We start from the raw sequence: 16095 nt of genomic DNA, 5'->3' as shown, positions 1-16095 counted from the left end.
TTCATTTGAATTAATTTCTAAATAGATATCTTCAATTCTTTCTTTAGTGTGGAGTTTGTAATTCATCTGTATTGTGAGATCTTTTCTTCTTTTCAAGGATTGAGAGAGTTGTTCTTTTTCTTTTTAAAATTTCCCAATAGCCAATTCCAAATCTAGCTTTTCATTGTCAATAGCCTTATCAAGTCTTAATACCTCCATTATCTCTGATGTTTTCTCAAGTCACTAAACTTATTCTATGAGAACCATAAAGATTTAACACCAATTGTTGGAAATATAAGATAGTCTAGGTTACTAAGAGGGGATGGATGAATCAAGAACCAATAAAACTTATTCTTAGTTCATCAATTAATCCTTCATATGTATTCTAATCTAATTGCATGCATGAAAAATTGAAAGTATTAAAACATTCATAACACTTTAACATGTGATATGCTAACCCACAAACCTTCCAAATAGAAAGTAAAACTGGGGTGGGGATGACATCCACAATCTCTAGTACTATAGAATAAAGTTGGCTGGTTAAGGCTTACAACTAATCACTTCTAATGATCTACCCTATTAGGAGCTATAAAGACTGTTAGGTCCACCTTGTAAAAGGATTTACAAAAAATAAAATGAAGTATGCACTTGGTTAAGAGATTTGAAAAAGACTATTAAGTCTACCTTATGAAAGGATTTAACTACTCCACTTGTTAGGATGAACTTGTGGTTGATCTTTGATTTGAAACTTTGATTTGTTGGTTGAGATTTCTTTGGAGTATAATGATTACCTTTCTATAATAGATAAGTCTTTGCTTCTCCTTATATTTCTTGTAGCCTTCTTACTTCACACTTATGCTCTTACACATATCTTTTCATATTCTACTTTTTTGTATTCTTTGGATTTGATGTAATACATTGCATATATACTAATCCAAATTACAATTCATCAAAGTATGCTATAATATAAGTTTCACCAAAATATACAAAGTTGTCCCAACTGTTGGAAGTTAGGTTTTGAAGACTAACTTAGTGAGGTTTTTATATCCAACAACCATTTTTGACACTCAACATCATCATCCTCTGAGTAGATGTAGAAGCTTAGTTCAAACTAATTACTTTTGGTTAACACTAGTGACTTAGTGAAAACTACAAAAATTGACACATAAACTGAATCACTTGGTTGAAACATCTTAGCTTCATCAACACTAGATTCACATCACTGATGCTACTATTGGAATTCCAATTAAGAAAGGTAAACATTTGAGGCGGGTGGGGGCGTGTGAATCAAGAGTTTAAACTTTAACCCATAAAATTTTTCACCATTCATACATCTCATGCATTAACATACTAAAATAACATATAAAGCATATGCATCGATCTTGTAAACATACAAGTAAATACACACACACACATAACACCTAATATGATTACGCAAAAACCCTCCAACACCTAAAAATATTCACTACTATAATAATAAAGTGTAGCCAATTAAAGTTATAATGGTTTGACCATGAATCATGATCTGCCCTATAAAAGGCCTGCCCTGTTAAAGGCTTACAAGGATTGTTAAGTCCCACCTTGTTAGAGAATTTCAACTCCTTGTTAGAAGTGTGTCTAGTTAGAGAACTTTAACTTAAAATTAAGTAAGCACCCTATGAAAAGATTTAATACAACCTATTAGGGCTACTCTATTAAGAGATTTAAGTGGAATCACCTGCTAGAATGTTTCATCATAGATCTTGTGATTGGCACTTGCTTGCCTGATAGCAGATAACCTCTACACAATCTGTGATTGATCCTTCACAATTTGATGTATCAATGTTGTATCCTTCTCTATCCTTTTCTCTTCATCAACTAATTTTGTAATACACTCTTATTTCTATGTCACCTTGAATGTTTTGCAAACTATCTTGTTCACTCCTTGAATTCTATCATTCACCCCTTGTATGTTATATGAAAAGTTTAGGGCTTCATCCTCCTTAAGAAGACTCTATTGGCTTAGGGTTAGGTATGAATTTATGGTTGAGATTCATCCATTTTTCCACTTAAACCTTCCCATTTTCTAATTGGTTGCATGCAATTACATAGGGAATTCAAATATAGATTCATCCTTATCTCCAAAAGATCAAAATCTATCCTTAAGTTGGCTTGAAAATAGTTTTACATAGTTGTTTGTGCCATTACAAACAAATATGTCCAAACTATGTCACTCAACATATGAAGTTACTAATGCTCAACATGTATTGTATCTATGCTTTTAACTCAACATCTGAACTACTCAACATCAATTGTTTACTCAAAACTTGAATTAATTGGCATGATCTATTTGGTCAACACTTGAGTGACTTGGCACTCATTGCAACTTGTATGGTTTAATATTTACATGTTGTGCTTGGCATGTATTACTAGTTTGACATGAACTAAGTAAATAGCTTAAGTGTGTTGAAACTCATTGGTCAAAACCAATTTGAGATCAACAATCTCCCCCTATGACATGAGTGTCAAAAAAATTTAAATATACATAATCAATCTTAGTTTCCTCAAGCATAATATATCCATGACTTGTTTTATATGCAAAACTTCAAAATTTTCAAAATTCTACAATAACCTATATACCTCAAGAAATAATAGCTCCCCTTGAGTTAATGTGTCTATTTTATGTCCAAAATATGTGCTCCTTTCTGAATTCAATGCATTGTAACTAATATTCTTTCATCTGATATGCTCTATATTTTTTAACTACCTTTTCTTTAAAAAATGAATCTCAAAAATTTATATCACCCTAATGATATAACTTTATTACAAGGCTTCCCCTTTGTTGTTTCTTCCTTTCTCTGCTCCCCCCCCTTTTTTTGTTTCTAGCTTCCCCTTTACTTTAGCTCTCCCCAACGGTTTATCTCTCCCCCTTGGATACTTCTCCCCTTTTGATATTTCTCCCCTTTCGATATTTCTTGCCCTTTTTGACACTTATGGAAAATGGGTTATACACATATAATGTGTTTGTCCAAAAATGATTTATGGATTTCCATTATGATTTTAAGAGATGCATCCCAATTGTCACATGCAACATCCAATGACTTGAGTTGGATAGCAGGCTTGGAAACAAGGGGTACTAGGTCATCTAGGGTAGAAAGATTGGGGTCTTTCTTTAGTAAAGTCTCTATGTAACCTAGTTCCTTGTGCAATATTTCCATGTGTGGGGTGAGAGATGCATATATACTTTTAATTTGGCTCTTATTTTAGCCTCTTCTGCTGTTAACAAAATTAATTGAATTTTTGTTTGAAGCAATGTATGAAAATGATTTTGACTTTGAGCTGATTTTTGAGGTAGTTGAGTACCTAATATGTTTAGGTTTCTCTCCAAGCTCAGAATTTGATGTCTAGTCTCTTGGGTGAAGAGTGTAGGGTCACACAATTTGGTGTAGAATGAGAATATATTATCAAGTACCTTCTTCACCTCTTCAATATTGTTTGCCAATGCAACTTGAGTTAGTGCTATCTCACTAGATATCCTTTCATTCACTTTTCCTTGAAAGTTTCTTTTAGACTATTCTAAAAGTTTTGTAGTAGAATCAAGGTCTTTGTTACTAACCTTTTGCACTATATTTGTGAGTTTCTCTATCAGTGGCTTGGTCTCTTTAGGACTTGGTAGGCTGAATGCATCTAAGATGATTTCTTTAATGTCTTGAAGAGCTTTCTTTTTCCTATATTCTCTCCTAAGAATTTCTTGATGCTTCTTTTTCTCTAAGGCTTTTTGCAAAATGCCTATTTTCTCTATTGTCATTGTGTCATTGTCATATTTAGGAATCATTACTTCTTCATCTAGAGTAATATCTCCATAGTGAATTACCTTTTCAACTTTTGAAGAGCTAGACCCTGGCACTGAGCTTTGCAATGGTATAGCTTTTGTGCTTAGCTTCTAAAGAAATTTTGTAGAAGTGCTAGGTATTGGTAGGGTTACCAATGCCTAGATGGCTTCTTGCTCCTTTACCTATGGTGTTTTCTCATATTATTCAGATTTTCTCTTGTCTATCACAATGACTTGATTGGCATATGGTCTTTGTACTTCTAGTGTAGAAGAATCTATAGTCCTATTTTCTCTACTATTGTCCCTATCTCTTTTGTAGTCCACCTCTACTCAATTGTGTCCACTTTAACAAATGTATTAACCTTAGTAGATGTATCTACTATTGTTTGAGTCAAAGGTTGTTCTTGAGTAACTGAAGGGATGCTAGAAGATGGTTATTTTGTTTTCACCTTTTTCCTTGTGACCTCAGTTACTACTTTTTGGAGTTCTTCTACACTAACCAAAATTGGATTATCACATAGCTTGGCTTGGAGTGTAGATTGATCTAGAATATTTTTTAAATCATCTATTATTAGTGGATTGATGTTCTAAGCTGATGCATCAGAAACATCTTTGACAATTATGGTTTCTACAGTTACATTTGTGTCATGAGGGGGACTGACACTCATCATTTGTGTGTCTTGTACACTTTGTTCATCTTCCTATTGTTCAGCTATTACCATGTCATCATATTTATTTTTAGTTTCCTTCTCAACTGTATTTTCTTCTTCCTTGTCATCTTTTTCTTTATCATCATTCCTACCCTCAAAAGGGTCTACTTCTCCTTGTTTCATAGTGGTCAACCCATAAATAAGTTTCCACATTTATGTTGACTTTCTAACCACATCTTTAATGTTGTTTTGAAGAATGTTGAAGGCTCTATATTTTTGTGTGAACCTTCCTCCATATTTATTATTTTCCTTGGTAATCTACCCTTTGGTTAGCTTTGGCATCACTTGAGCTAATTTTGAATCCCTTATTTGTTTTTCCAAATTCAAATAGTAATGCCACTTTTTCTCAACAATATCATATAAACTCTTCAGTGTAGTGTTGGAAAATTCAAGTGGAGTCTTCTTAAATTTAGACATCATTGTATACAATTCTTCTTCCACTAGATTTTTCTCTTCTTTCCCAAGTTTCTAAAAATTAATATGCTTTAAACTAGATAAATCTGCATTATTCGTAATATTCTCACACGAATTTTTAAGATCAATGAGTGGTTTGTGACATACCACCTTGAATTGACTTACGTCATCTGATTAAGTCTTTCTTCATCTGAGTTAGGCTGTGCAACATATTTCCTTCTTTGTTTCTTTTGCATTTGACCACCTTACTCACTTTTGTTGATTTTCTCATTGGCCTTCTATGTTGTAGCTCATGTGGTTGCTTTGGTGGTAGGTGTGTTGGAAATATAGATGGAGTAACTGAGAGGGGGTGAACTAGTTACTATAGAAATAAATGCATAGATCCCTTAGATGTCTGTCAAAACTAATCACTACTATCACTCAATAAACATATAGAGAATGCTATAACTTGGTAAATGTAGAGTATGTCTAACTTTAGTAGATCTAACATCAATAGTAATAACTTGGAAACATAAGAGAAAAGAAATGAACGCAAGAGAAGATTTAACTTGGAAACCCAATATGGGAAAAACCACCAATGTAACTAGCTACTATTTTTCACTCTTCTAAAGTGAGCCCTATTAGGAGCCAACCTAGTTAAAGGTTACAAAACACACTGTTAGGTGTGACCTTGTTAGAGGATTTAATCACCCTATAAGGAGTGGCCTTGTAAGAGGTCTTTAAAATAATTGAATGGAACTATCACCCTACTAGAGGATGTACAAATGGCTATTAAACCAACTTTGTTAAGAGATTTTGAATCACTGCTACAATGGTTAGAGAGTAACAATGAAATGACCTAAATATGATGCAACTAAATTGCTAATTATAGATCTCTGTTCTGCTTCACACTAGATCCTTCTTGATCGAATATTACTTTGCTATTCCACAAGGATATTAGACCATCCTTCAAGTTCACTCACATATTCTCCTTCTCAATCAATCAATACACTTGCATGCTCTAAAAATCATAGCTTGACCTTATATTTATATACTTTAGATTGTCAAGTCGGCTCAATACAAATGACAATGAACAATAATCATTACTATAGTCAGTTGGAATTAATACTTGAAATAATTAAAACTTTATATCCCAAATTAACAAAATCCTTCATTAGTTGACCTAGCTCAATAAACATTGGTCCTAAAATGATTCCCTGTGTTAACCAATAGAGGCTCAGTAAATATTGTGAGCTTGCAAAATCATTTGGCAATCGAGTGAACTCTATTAACACTAACTCTGACCAACTTTCATTCATTAACCATGAGAAATTGGTTAACATTGTTTCCTACTAGAATTTCCTTTGATGCCTAAGTGAGCTCGGTAGACACTATCTTCATAGAGTAATCTCCAAGAATTCTTTTTAGATAATAAAAACTATCTTTGCTGACCAAGTGAGCTTAGTAAGCACTAACTATCAACTGATATGAAATTTGTGTAACATCAAAGACAACACATATTTAGAGAGTTGTATCCAACAAGGTGTTGTTGGCTTGGTTGGAATTAGTTTTATAGTTTTCTTTGCCTTAACCATTGGCTTCACCTTAGCATTTCTTTTCTTTGGCTCAGATTGAGTAGATGCTTCCTTAGCTTCTTCTCTCTCATCAAATTTTGTTTCCTCTTCTTCCTTATCCTCTCTCATGCTTTGAGTCAATGCAAGAGGTTCTTGAGTTTTTTCTTGTTCTTCCTCTTTGTCCTCTTTATCTTCTTCCTCTTCTTCCTCACCTGCACCTTCACCAAATTTTTCTTTAAGCTTCTTTACCAGCCTATCCTTCTTCTTGAGTGTAGAGGCTATCTTTAATTCCATTTCAACTTTTGATTTCATCACATCATAGTTTCTAAAGGTCTTTGCACTTTTGTCAACTTCCTATGCTAGGAGTGTTGTGATGGTTGTTGAAGCTTCATCAACATTGATATCATATCCTAAGGGTCTTAGCCATCTTACACTTGGTGTGCAAGCTTGCACATATGTATAATCAATGTCAACAAGAAAAAATATGTCATTATAATATCTTTCAACTAAGGAAATAGGTATCCTAAGTCTCTACTTCATTGATTTCTTAAAGTCTTCAAAATAGCTTGTCATGATGGTTTCAAAGTTTTCCCCCATCTATTCAATGAGATCATTGATCTATACTACTACTAACCTTTTTTTTTCTAGCTTACTATACCAAAGGAGGGGAATGCATTTTGTACTTAAAAGAATATATAGACAATGATTGAACCAAATTTACACTGAGTACTCCTAGTTTTTCTGATTGCCCCAAGATTTTCCATCAATTGTTGTAGTTGAAGTTTAGCCAAATCATAAGTATGACCTTTCTTCACAATCTTATAGCCAACATCCACAACAATATAGGGTATGCTATTCAATATACTAGTTAATAGAATTTATGAGAGATTACCCTAACAATAAAGTTTAATAATGGATCAGTAACTGTATCTATTGTCATGCCTCTTTTATTCCATTTTGCTCTATTTTTTTCTCTATCACTTCCTTAGAATCACTCCTCAGAGTCTTACGCCAATCTAGGGTTGTGTAACCAATAATCCCATGAATTATTCTTTTGGTAATCATAATAGGTCCACCCTCTATCCATAAGGATCCATCATGTAATAGGCCGAACACAATTTTAATCCATTCAATTTTAAATACAATGGGAAAATCTAGGGTACATGTTAAACCCTTCTTCTCAATGATTTTGTATTCTTCCTTTAGAACACCATTTTCACATAACCTATCATATGCTTCTTTAATTTCCATGTCTCCTATTCCTTCTCTTTTGTAATTATAACATTTCCTAACATCTTGTATCATAATAACTTTTGGCAAGATCATTGAAAAAGTGCAAGAAGGATCTTCTTTCTAAGCTATATCAGGTATGGCCTTGAATTTTGGCTATTTTAATTTGTTAGTAAAAAGTTGAACATTGAAAACCTCTTTCCCTTCTACATTTTTTGAGCTAGATGACATTCTGTCAAACTAGGTTTTTTGTAAAATAAACTACGTAGCTTGACTTATGATAAATACCCTATAAAAACTAGAGAACTGGTGTTAGATCACTGTCAAATTCTTTGCAAATGTTGTGAAAAAGTTTTTGAATCACCTTTAGCTCTATTCACTCTTTTCTTGAATTCAAAGTGATGAATAATGAGCAAAAAATTGATTAAATGTCCTTCAAAAACCTTGCATTTAATGCTTAGTGCTTGTACAACTGCAAGCTTGGCATCAACACAATTTTAGAATCACTTAGCATCTATAGATATTACCATCACTCAATAGATACTATAGACTTGACATCAACCAACTTGGTCTAGTAGCTTGGTATCAACTAGCATTCGACTCGACATACATATGAAACATGTCATGCTTGACAACGACATGAAAGACTTAAAGTTTTAACTTGAATTTTTTACATCTTGCATCTTTATTCCTACTAATGTAGTCTATTCGCTATTATCTCCTTTGGAAATTATGTTTAATATAACACTTGAGTATTAGTCCCACATACTTCTTGTTTGCTTAGTTTGATGAGGTGTGACCACTTGACTTATTAGGTAAAGTGATCCCTACTCCATTTGATGTGTTACAAACATCTTTCTTTTTCCATGTCTTGTTCATCTCATCTCTAATGTATTCAACATTTGCCTTGTCTTTGACCTAGTTGGACAATGCTTACTAATGTGATCAGTCTTCAAGTAGCTAAAACATGTAGTTTGACTTAACCATCTATTGTAGTTACCACTGAAGTATGTCTTAATGAAATTCTTAGGGATATGTCCATATTCTTGACAATAATGATAGCTTTGTCTTGTGTTATAATCCCAATTGTAAAAGATTCCACGGCTTCTTACCTTTTCTGACTTGTTTGATGACCACATGGATTTGGATCTACATTCAAAAGCCCTATGTCCATATTTTTGACAATTGTAGCAATATCCTTCAAATCTTTGTACATGCATGGTCTAGGATTTTTCATTCATGTGCCTAATGACTTTTTTTGTTGCACTTATGATAGTGAGTCATGTTCTTAGGCTTGACATTCTAATTTGCATTCTTTCTCCTACATACATTAGTAGTATGTCCTTTCTTACCAAAAAAATGACAAGTAGGTTTTGAGTCCTTATCTTTGATGTTTCTTTCTTTAGTAGCTTTAGATGATTCTCCTTCTTTAGTGCTTGCTATAGTGCCTACCCCTAGGTCGCATTTTAGTTATCATTGTTGAACTCTTTTAGGGCTAGTTTTATGTTGATGGTTAGTAGCATTGTTTTGAGATTATCGGATATTGTTTCAAATTTAGTTTATTATATGATGAGATTACTTGGTACTTTATATTTCATGGTTGCATGATGATTATTCAAGTGATTTCAGTTATTGATGGTTATTAGATAGATGGTTTATTATCACATGTGTTTTCTTATGGATACTTACCCCATACTTGCATGTGCATGGTGTGCGTGTTTGTTCTTTTGTATGGTGTGTTTGATGTGGATAAGGAAGGGAGTCGTAGTCACCTGCTAGTCAGGATCTACACAATGCACTACTTCTTACCATTGCCTATTTAGTTTAGTATATATTGTGCTTGTACATGCATGGTTTTTATGCAGGTTGCAGGTAGTGGGTATCGACTTCCCTGAATTGCTAGGATGAGCGTACCCTATCACATTATCTCAATGGTAGGAGAGGGGAGATAAATTCTCAAGTCCAAATCCCAACCCTTTAAGCCATTTGTTTTAATTGGAAATTAAGACAAGTATCCGAGTTGAGTACCTTCCGAATGCGTCAGATGACATAATTCGTCATATAAACCCCTGGTTTGATTTTGTATGTATTTTGGCTATGATGGATTTTCATATTTTACCTTGTGAGTCTTTGGTGTATTTTCTATTAATTAAAGCCTAGTTGAAAGATTTAATTAATGGTTTAATTTAATGGAAAATTAATATGATATTTTAATATTTATTTTATTTAATTAATTGGAAAATTAATTAAATAAAATAATTAAATTTGAAAATAAAAGTTATAAGTTTAAATTTGGAATGTGACAATATTTATTTTAATAATAATATATTTGGAGTTCATTTTTCAATAAATGACTAAATAATATTATTATTAAAGCTAATAAATATTTTAGCAATTAGTTTTGGAAATGAAATTTAAAAGTGAAAAAGATATTAAAATTATTAAAAGATTCTAGATCTCATGTGATTAAAATATAAATATATTAAGATTCAAAAGTGGAATTATTAAAGTTAGTGCATGAGATTTAATAATAAATAAATTAAATTGGAAAGAGTAACATAAATATTAAATTAAATAATGTGCATTATTTTAATATTTGCTCACATAGCAGTTTGCAAATTCTCGAGAGTTGTCATGAAGACAACACATGAGTTTGCACTCTAAGAATGCATAAGTTGTCTACACTTAGGAGTTAGCATTTTATTTGAGCACATGGTGTCTACAACCTTATGACTCATCTAGAAGGTTGGAGAAGACTCATGCTTGGTTGTCATGCTTATCTTCTAGTTGTTTCTAGAGACACTCTAGATGCATCTTAGAGGCCTTTAAATAGAGGCACTCCTAGTGTATTTGGACAAGCTAAAATGGAAGCTTCAAAGCTTACATGCATTTGAGAAGCTCATATGCTTCTACATGCTCATATGTTTCTACTTGCTCTTATGCTTCTTTAAGCACTTCTAATCACTAGGAAATTTTCGTTGGCTTGGATCTTAGAGGAATTGCAAATATTGGAGAAGGAAGGGATTTTTCTATGGACTTCTGAGGGATGGAAAATTAGCATCAATGTCCAAGTGCACTCGCGATATTCGCATATTTCCTTTGCACTCTTTCTCTTCCTGTCTTCATCGTGTCCGTTGTATGTGTCTAAATACTCTCTATGAATGAATCTTCAATTTTGAAATTAGAACCTAGATATTTTATTGAGAAGAAAACAATAGAAAACCCTAGATTGAATTAAGGAGAAATTAGTTTTAAATCAGGTTCGGGTTCGAATTGTAGCAGAATTGAGGAATTGATTAGACAAGTGTTTGTATTTAAATGAAGAATTCTAAGTTAAAAGTTTATAGGCAAACCTATTAGAGAGATTAATAGGTAAATCTAAAGATTAATTATTATAAGAAGAATTCTTAATTTATAGAATTGAAAAGTCCTAATTTGTTTAAAATTTATGCTCACAAACATCATTGTAAATGTTTCTTTTGCTTATTAATTTATAAATTTTGCAGATATATATATATATGTATGTATTTATGTATATATATACATATATATATATATATATATATATATATACAAATATATATATATACACATATACATATATATATACACATATACATATACATATACATATACATATACATATACACATACATACACACATACACACACACATATACACACACACATACATACATACATACATACATACATACATACATATATATATATATATATATATATATGTATATATATTGTGAAAATGCCACTTGAAATTATTGGAAAGAATGAGAATCGCTTTTGAAAAGCGTTTATTAAAAAATGCTTATATAAATTATCATATACATACGATATACCCCCACCCCATCGTACCTCTGTTCCATGCAAGGTACTTGCGATAGGGTCATTGTTTTTAAAAAATATATATAGCACCTTAAGTCCTCGACTTACCACTTAGTGCTTCACTAATTGCTGCGCGAGAGTACTATACCCTGTGTTAGTTGCAATGACCCTTTGTAAGGCCACATGATTATTAAGCCGTCAGCCATTATGATTCAGCCAGTATAGATATCTGTTCTTATAAATTGATTTATGTTTATCATATAAAAACTTTAATGTTATTTAGCTGTAATAGCTTTATTATTAATTTGTAATAATTTAAGTTTTATTATATTTATGATTTAATCATTATTTAATTAAGTTAATTAATGATATAAATATATACGTATTATTTATTAGGAAATTTATTATCGGTTGATTAATCAATTTATTTAATAATTATTAAATATTAATTTGGTGATAATGGAGATTGAAAACTAGTTGAGTTAATGATTTAAGTGATTCAATATATATATATATCTGAGGAGTATTTTAAGAAAATTGAAAATTATTTATTTGAGAGTTGTAAAGTCTTAATTTAATAATTTTGAACAATGGAAATCATTTCTTGGAGTCAAAAGGGGGTATTAATTAATTGGTTTATTAATCAACGTACATAGGAGGAATTTATTTGAGATATTAATATAGTTTATGTAGCAAACTTTTAATACTAATTATTTAATGTATATTAAATACTATTTAGTATATATTAAATAGTTAAGAGGTGGTAATTTATAAAGATATTTAATGATGATTATTAAGAAGACTTAAATGATATTGGATTAAGATTTAATTAAAGGGTCATAGTCATTGTTATAACATTTAATAACCTTGCTATAATTTGAATTGTTATGATATGTATTATTAACTAAATTATTGATATACTTTAATGGTATTAAGAGATAGCTAATGTAGCTTATGTAAAGGTTCTCTAGATCGATTATTTATAGTTGCGATGAGTTTATTATTTATTAATGTTTGTTGGGTCTAATAAACTATTAATAAATAATAAATAGTTTATATAGATATCAATTAATTCGATTAGAGTTAATCTAGTAAAGATTATTTAATGATTGAAGATATTAATCAATTTGAATTGGTTAATAGTTGGAGGAGTAGTAAATAATTGAATTATAAACCAACATACATAGGGGAAAACTATTTTGGGGTTTCTATTATAACTCGTTATTATTAAAAGTATTAATGGGTACTTTGTTGAAGAAAGACGAATTTGGTTATTATAGATTTATTAACAAGATTCTCAATATAGTTTGTTATTAAACATTAACAAGTTATTATTATTAAACTATTAATATGATTATTTGTGTATTGAATTATAGTTGACTTTTGACTTACAAAATTATAGTTAGTTATTAGTCAACTTATATTAATTGGAACGTTGCCATGGATATGTAGTTATTAATTAAATTAATTAGAGTTAATTAGATTTAATTAATAATTAAGTTATGAAATAAAGTTTTAATTGATATGGTTCTTTTAACAAAGTTGTAAAGTATTTGTATCGAAGTTGATAAGTCTTATTCTAATGATATGAATAATGACTTTAGATATTTTAATGGTTGTTAGTGATGATTTAATCAAGAGACTTAAGATTTAGTAATATTTAATTAAGTTTTAATTAAGTATTATTAGAATGATAAAAGGTCATGGAGTTGTGTACCTAGGTTAATTGATGGATTTAATTGATCATTTCAATAAAGTTATAATTCTTCTTATTCAAAGATTGATAATTGGTTCTCTTATAATTTAACAAATAATGATCCTCTAATTATGTTGAAAAGTTGAAGCAACATTAAAAGAGTTAATCAATTAGATTATGGATCATAGCTAAATAAAGAGAAAAAGTTAATTAAGGGTCAAAGATGATTAGTTTAATGAGTAAAGTATTTACCCTTAAGTTATTCTTAGAATATTATTAAGGATAATGCTATCGGGGAAACAAACGGGTTGACCTGTAGGTCAAATGATTAAACTTAGACACTTGAAGTATACTTGCAAACAGAAATAGAAAACCTCGACACTTAATTCATCCATGTGATTTTAGTAAACCAAAACATGTGTTTGCATTTTGTATTCTCTATGCTTCTTGTTTTGGTTTTTTGGGTTGACTAGTGTTGACCAGTCTTATGTTGTTACCAGAGGCTTGGGGGCTATGAGATGTGATGGCATGTTGATCTTAATTGGTCTTGATCTTTCTAAACCCAACCATGGTAATGTGATTATATGCTCTATGAAATTTTTGTATTTATTGATTGTTATTGTTCATTAGTCTTCATGTGTGAAGCTAAGATGTATGCGTATGAGACACTTGAGCTAATCATTTTTGAGTCATCGATCAGTTATCCTTGGATTACTTTCTAGTCACCATGATGGGACTAAAATTTTGGTTTATATCTTGATGATGTCATGTTGTGACATGTTTTGACTCAACTATTTTGGAGTCTTTGATCAGTATGATTTTGAGATATTCTTGGTTGCTTGTTGAGAACCAATGGATATTGTGATTTATTATGAGATATATATTGGTTTTAGAGAACCAATGGATACTTATGATTATCAGTGATGCCTTCAGTTGCCAATAGAGAACTGTTGTGGTCATGATTTTCTATGGATGCTTTTCAGATGCTCATGGAGATTTGATGATTCTTTTATGGATTATCTTTTGGTATTTTTGCAGTCACTTGTACAGGACTATGGTGATTTTATGATTCCATGAGCTTAGGGTAGGTAATCTACTTGTAGTGTCAGGAAGTGGCTTGCAATGGGGGCCGAGGCCCTAAGTGGCTGTCAAGGTAACTTATTATAAGTTTGGTTAATAAGTGATAACATTTACACACTAAATGGGGATTGAATGAACCTAAAAAGATAATTTTTTTGGTTCTTGCCCATGCCTCGAGTGCTTGTACAGACTAGGATGGGAGTAGAGAGAACGCATGGTTGCAACCTTGCATTCCATAGTATGCCTTGTCAGTATGAGAGGATACTAGTGGCCGCATGAGATCAGTATGGACCCGTGGAGTTTAGCTAACTGCCAAGGTAACTTGTACGTGATATATGTGATGACACTTTCTTGCTTGCAGAGTAGGTTTCCTACATGTCATTGTGTGCCTCTGGGAATTAGATGTCAGTTTTGTGTGATGGAACCTTTGAGTTAGTATACTTTTAGGATTCCTGGACTTAGAAAGTAATTATACTTTGTGGTTTTGATAACCTATTTGGGACTTGAGATTATCTCCTCAGCACGGTGGGAGTGGACCACTTAGGTTTCACATGGTCGGGTGGTAGTGTTTTTCCACTCTTATCATTTGAGATCCATCTGAGACACCATGGTTGGAGCATTCTTGGTTGGTATTTATCTTCATTCTATTCTTGGATCATTATGATAGATGATATACCTTATGATGGATGTATTTATTGGTATGTTTCTTACATTGATGATTTGCATGATGTTATCTTATGCTTTACTTTGCATGTTAGATTACTTTCTGCATATGATGTAGTATGAATTAGGAGTGACATTCCTACTATGTTAATACCAATGATCTCTTTGGTACTTTGGAATGTTACACATGAAGGGATGGCTAGGATCCATGATGGTCTAATGATGCTATTAACGGTTGGGAGGAACTGTGCACTTAGTTATTTATGTATGTGATATATGGTTATCTTTTAAAAATGAGGGATGTTTATATCTTTTATGATGATGTATCATGTATGACATGTGGTTTCATTATGTTATTTCATCATGGATTAGAGTTAGTATGATGATGTACTTTATTTTTACCAATGTATATTATTTTAAGCTTTTCATACCTTATAACATGTACAATGGATGATTGAGCTAAACTAAAATGTAATTATTAAAAGGACACTTGTATATGGTTTAAGAATGTTGGATGTATCATTGTTATTTCATAAGGATGTCATGTTAGATGAATAGTTAATTTAGATGTAATTCCACATTAAGGGATCTTTAAGAATGTAACCTGTTATGTATGAATGTTATGAAAGGTTTTACTTTCATGTTTAAAAAAAAAAAAATTGTTTGGAAAACTTAGTGAAACTTTAGGTTAATTCTTTGGATCCCTTGGCGGGGCATTACACTTGCATAGCCTAATCCTTATGTATCATTATTGGATCTAGGGGATTTCAATAATTTCTCAAAGTAATTGATGGCTTCATTTGGCTTATTGAGACTTTCAACAATTTCTTTTTATCTTTTCAAATCATTCTGTAGTTGTTCATTTTGCAACTTCAAAGTAGTTATCTCAATGTCTTTGACATTCAACTCATGATGAGCATTCATCATCTGTCTTAGAGTATCTAATTGCATGTTGGAAATCTTAGTTAGCTCTATTGACTTCTCTTCCAATCTGTTGGCCATAATTATTTTGTCTTCTTCAATCATGGATTTGTCTTTTGTGGCTTTCTTCTTTTGTTTACTTACCTCACATAGCATCATTGCTTGAGATTCTTTCTCTAGCTTGAGAGTTTTAAT

The sequence above is a fragment of the Cupressus sempervirens genome, chromosome 9, assembly GCF_028749045.1.
Source record: "Cupressus sempervirens isolate cs-2001-9-10 chromosome 9, ASM2874904v1, whole genome shotgun sequence".
NCBI lineage: Eukaryota > Viridiplantae > Streptophyta > Pinopsida > Cupressales > Cupressaceae > Cupressus > Cupressus sempervirens.
This window is presented reverse-complemented; position numbering follows the sequence as displayed.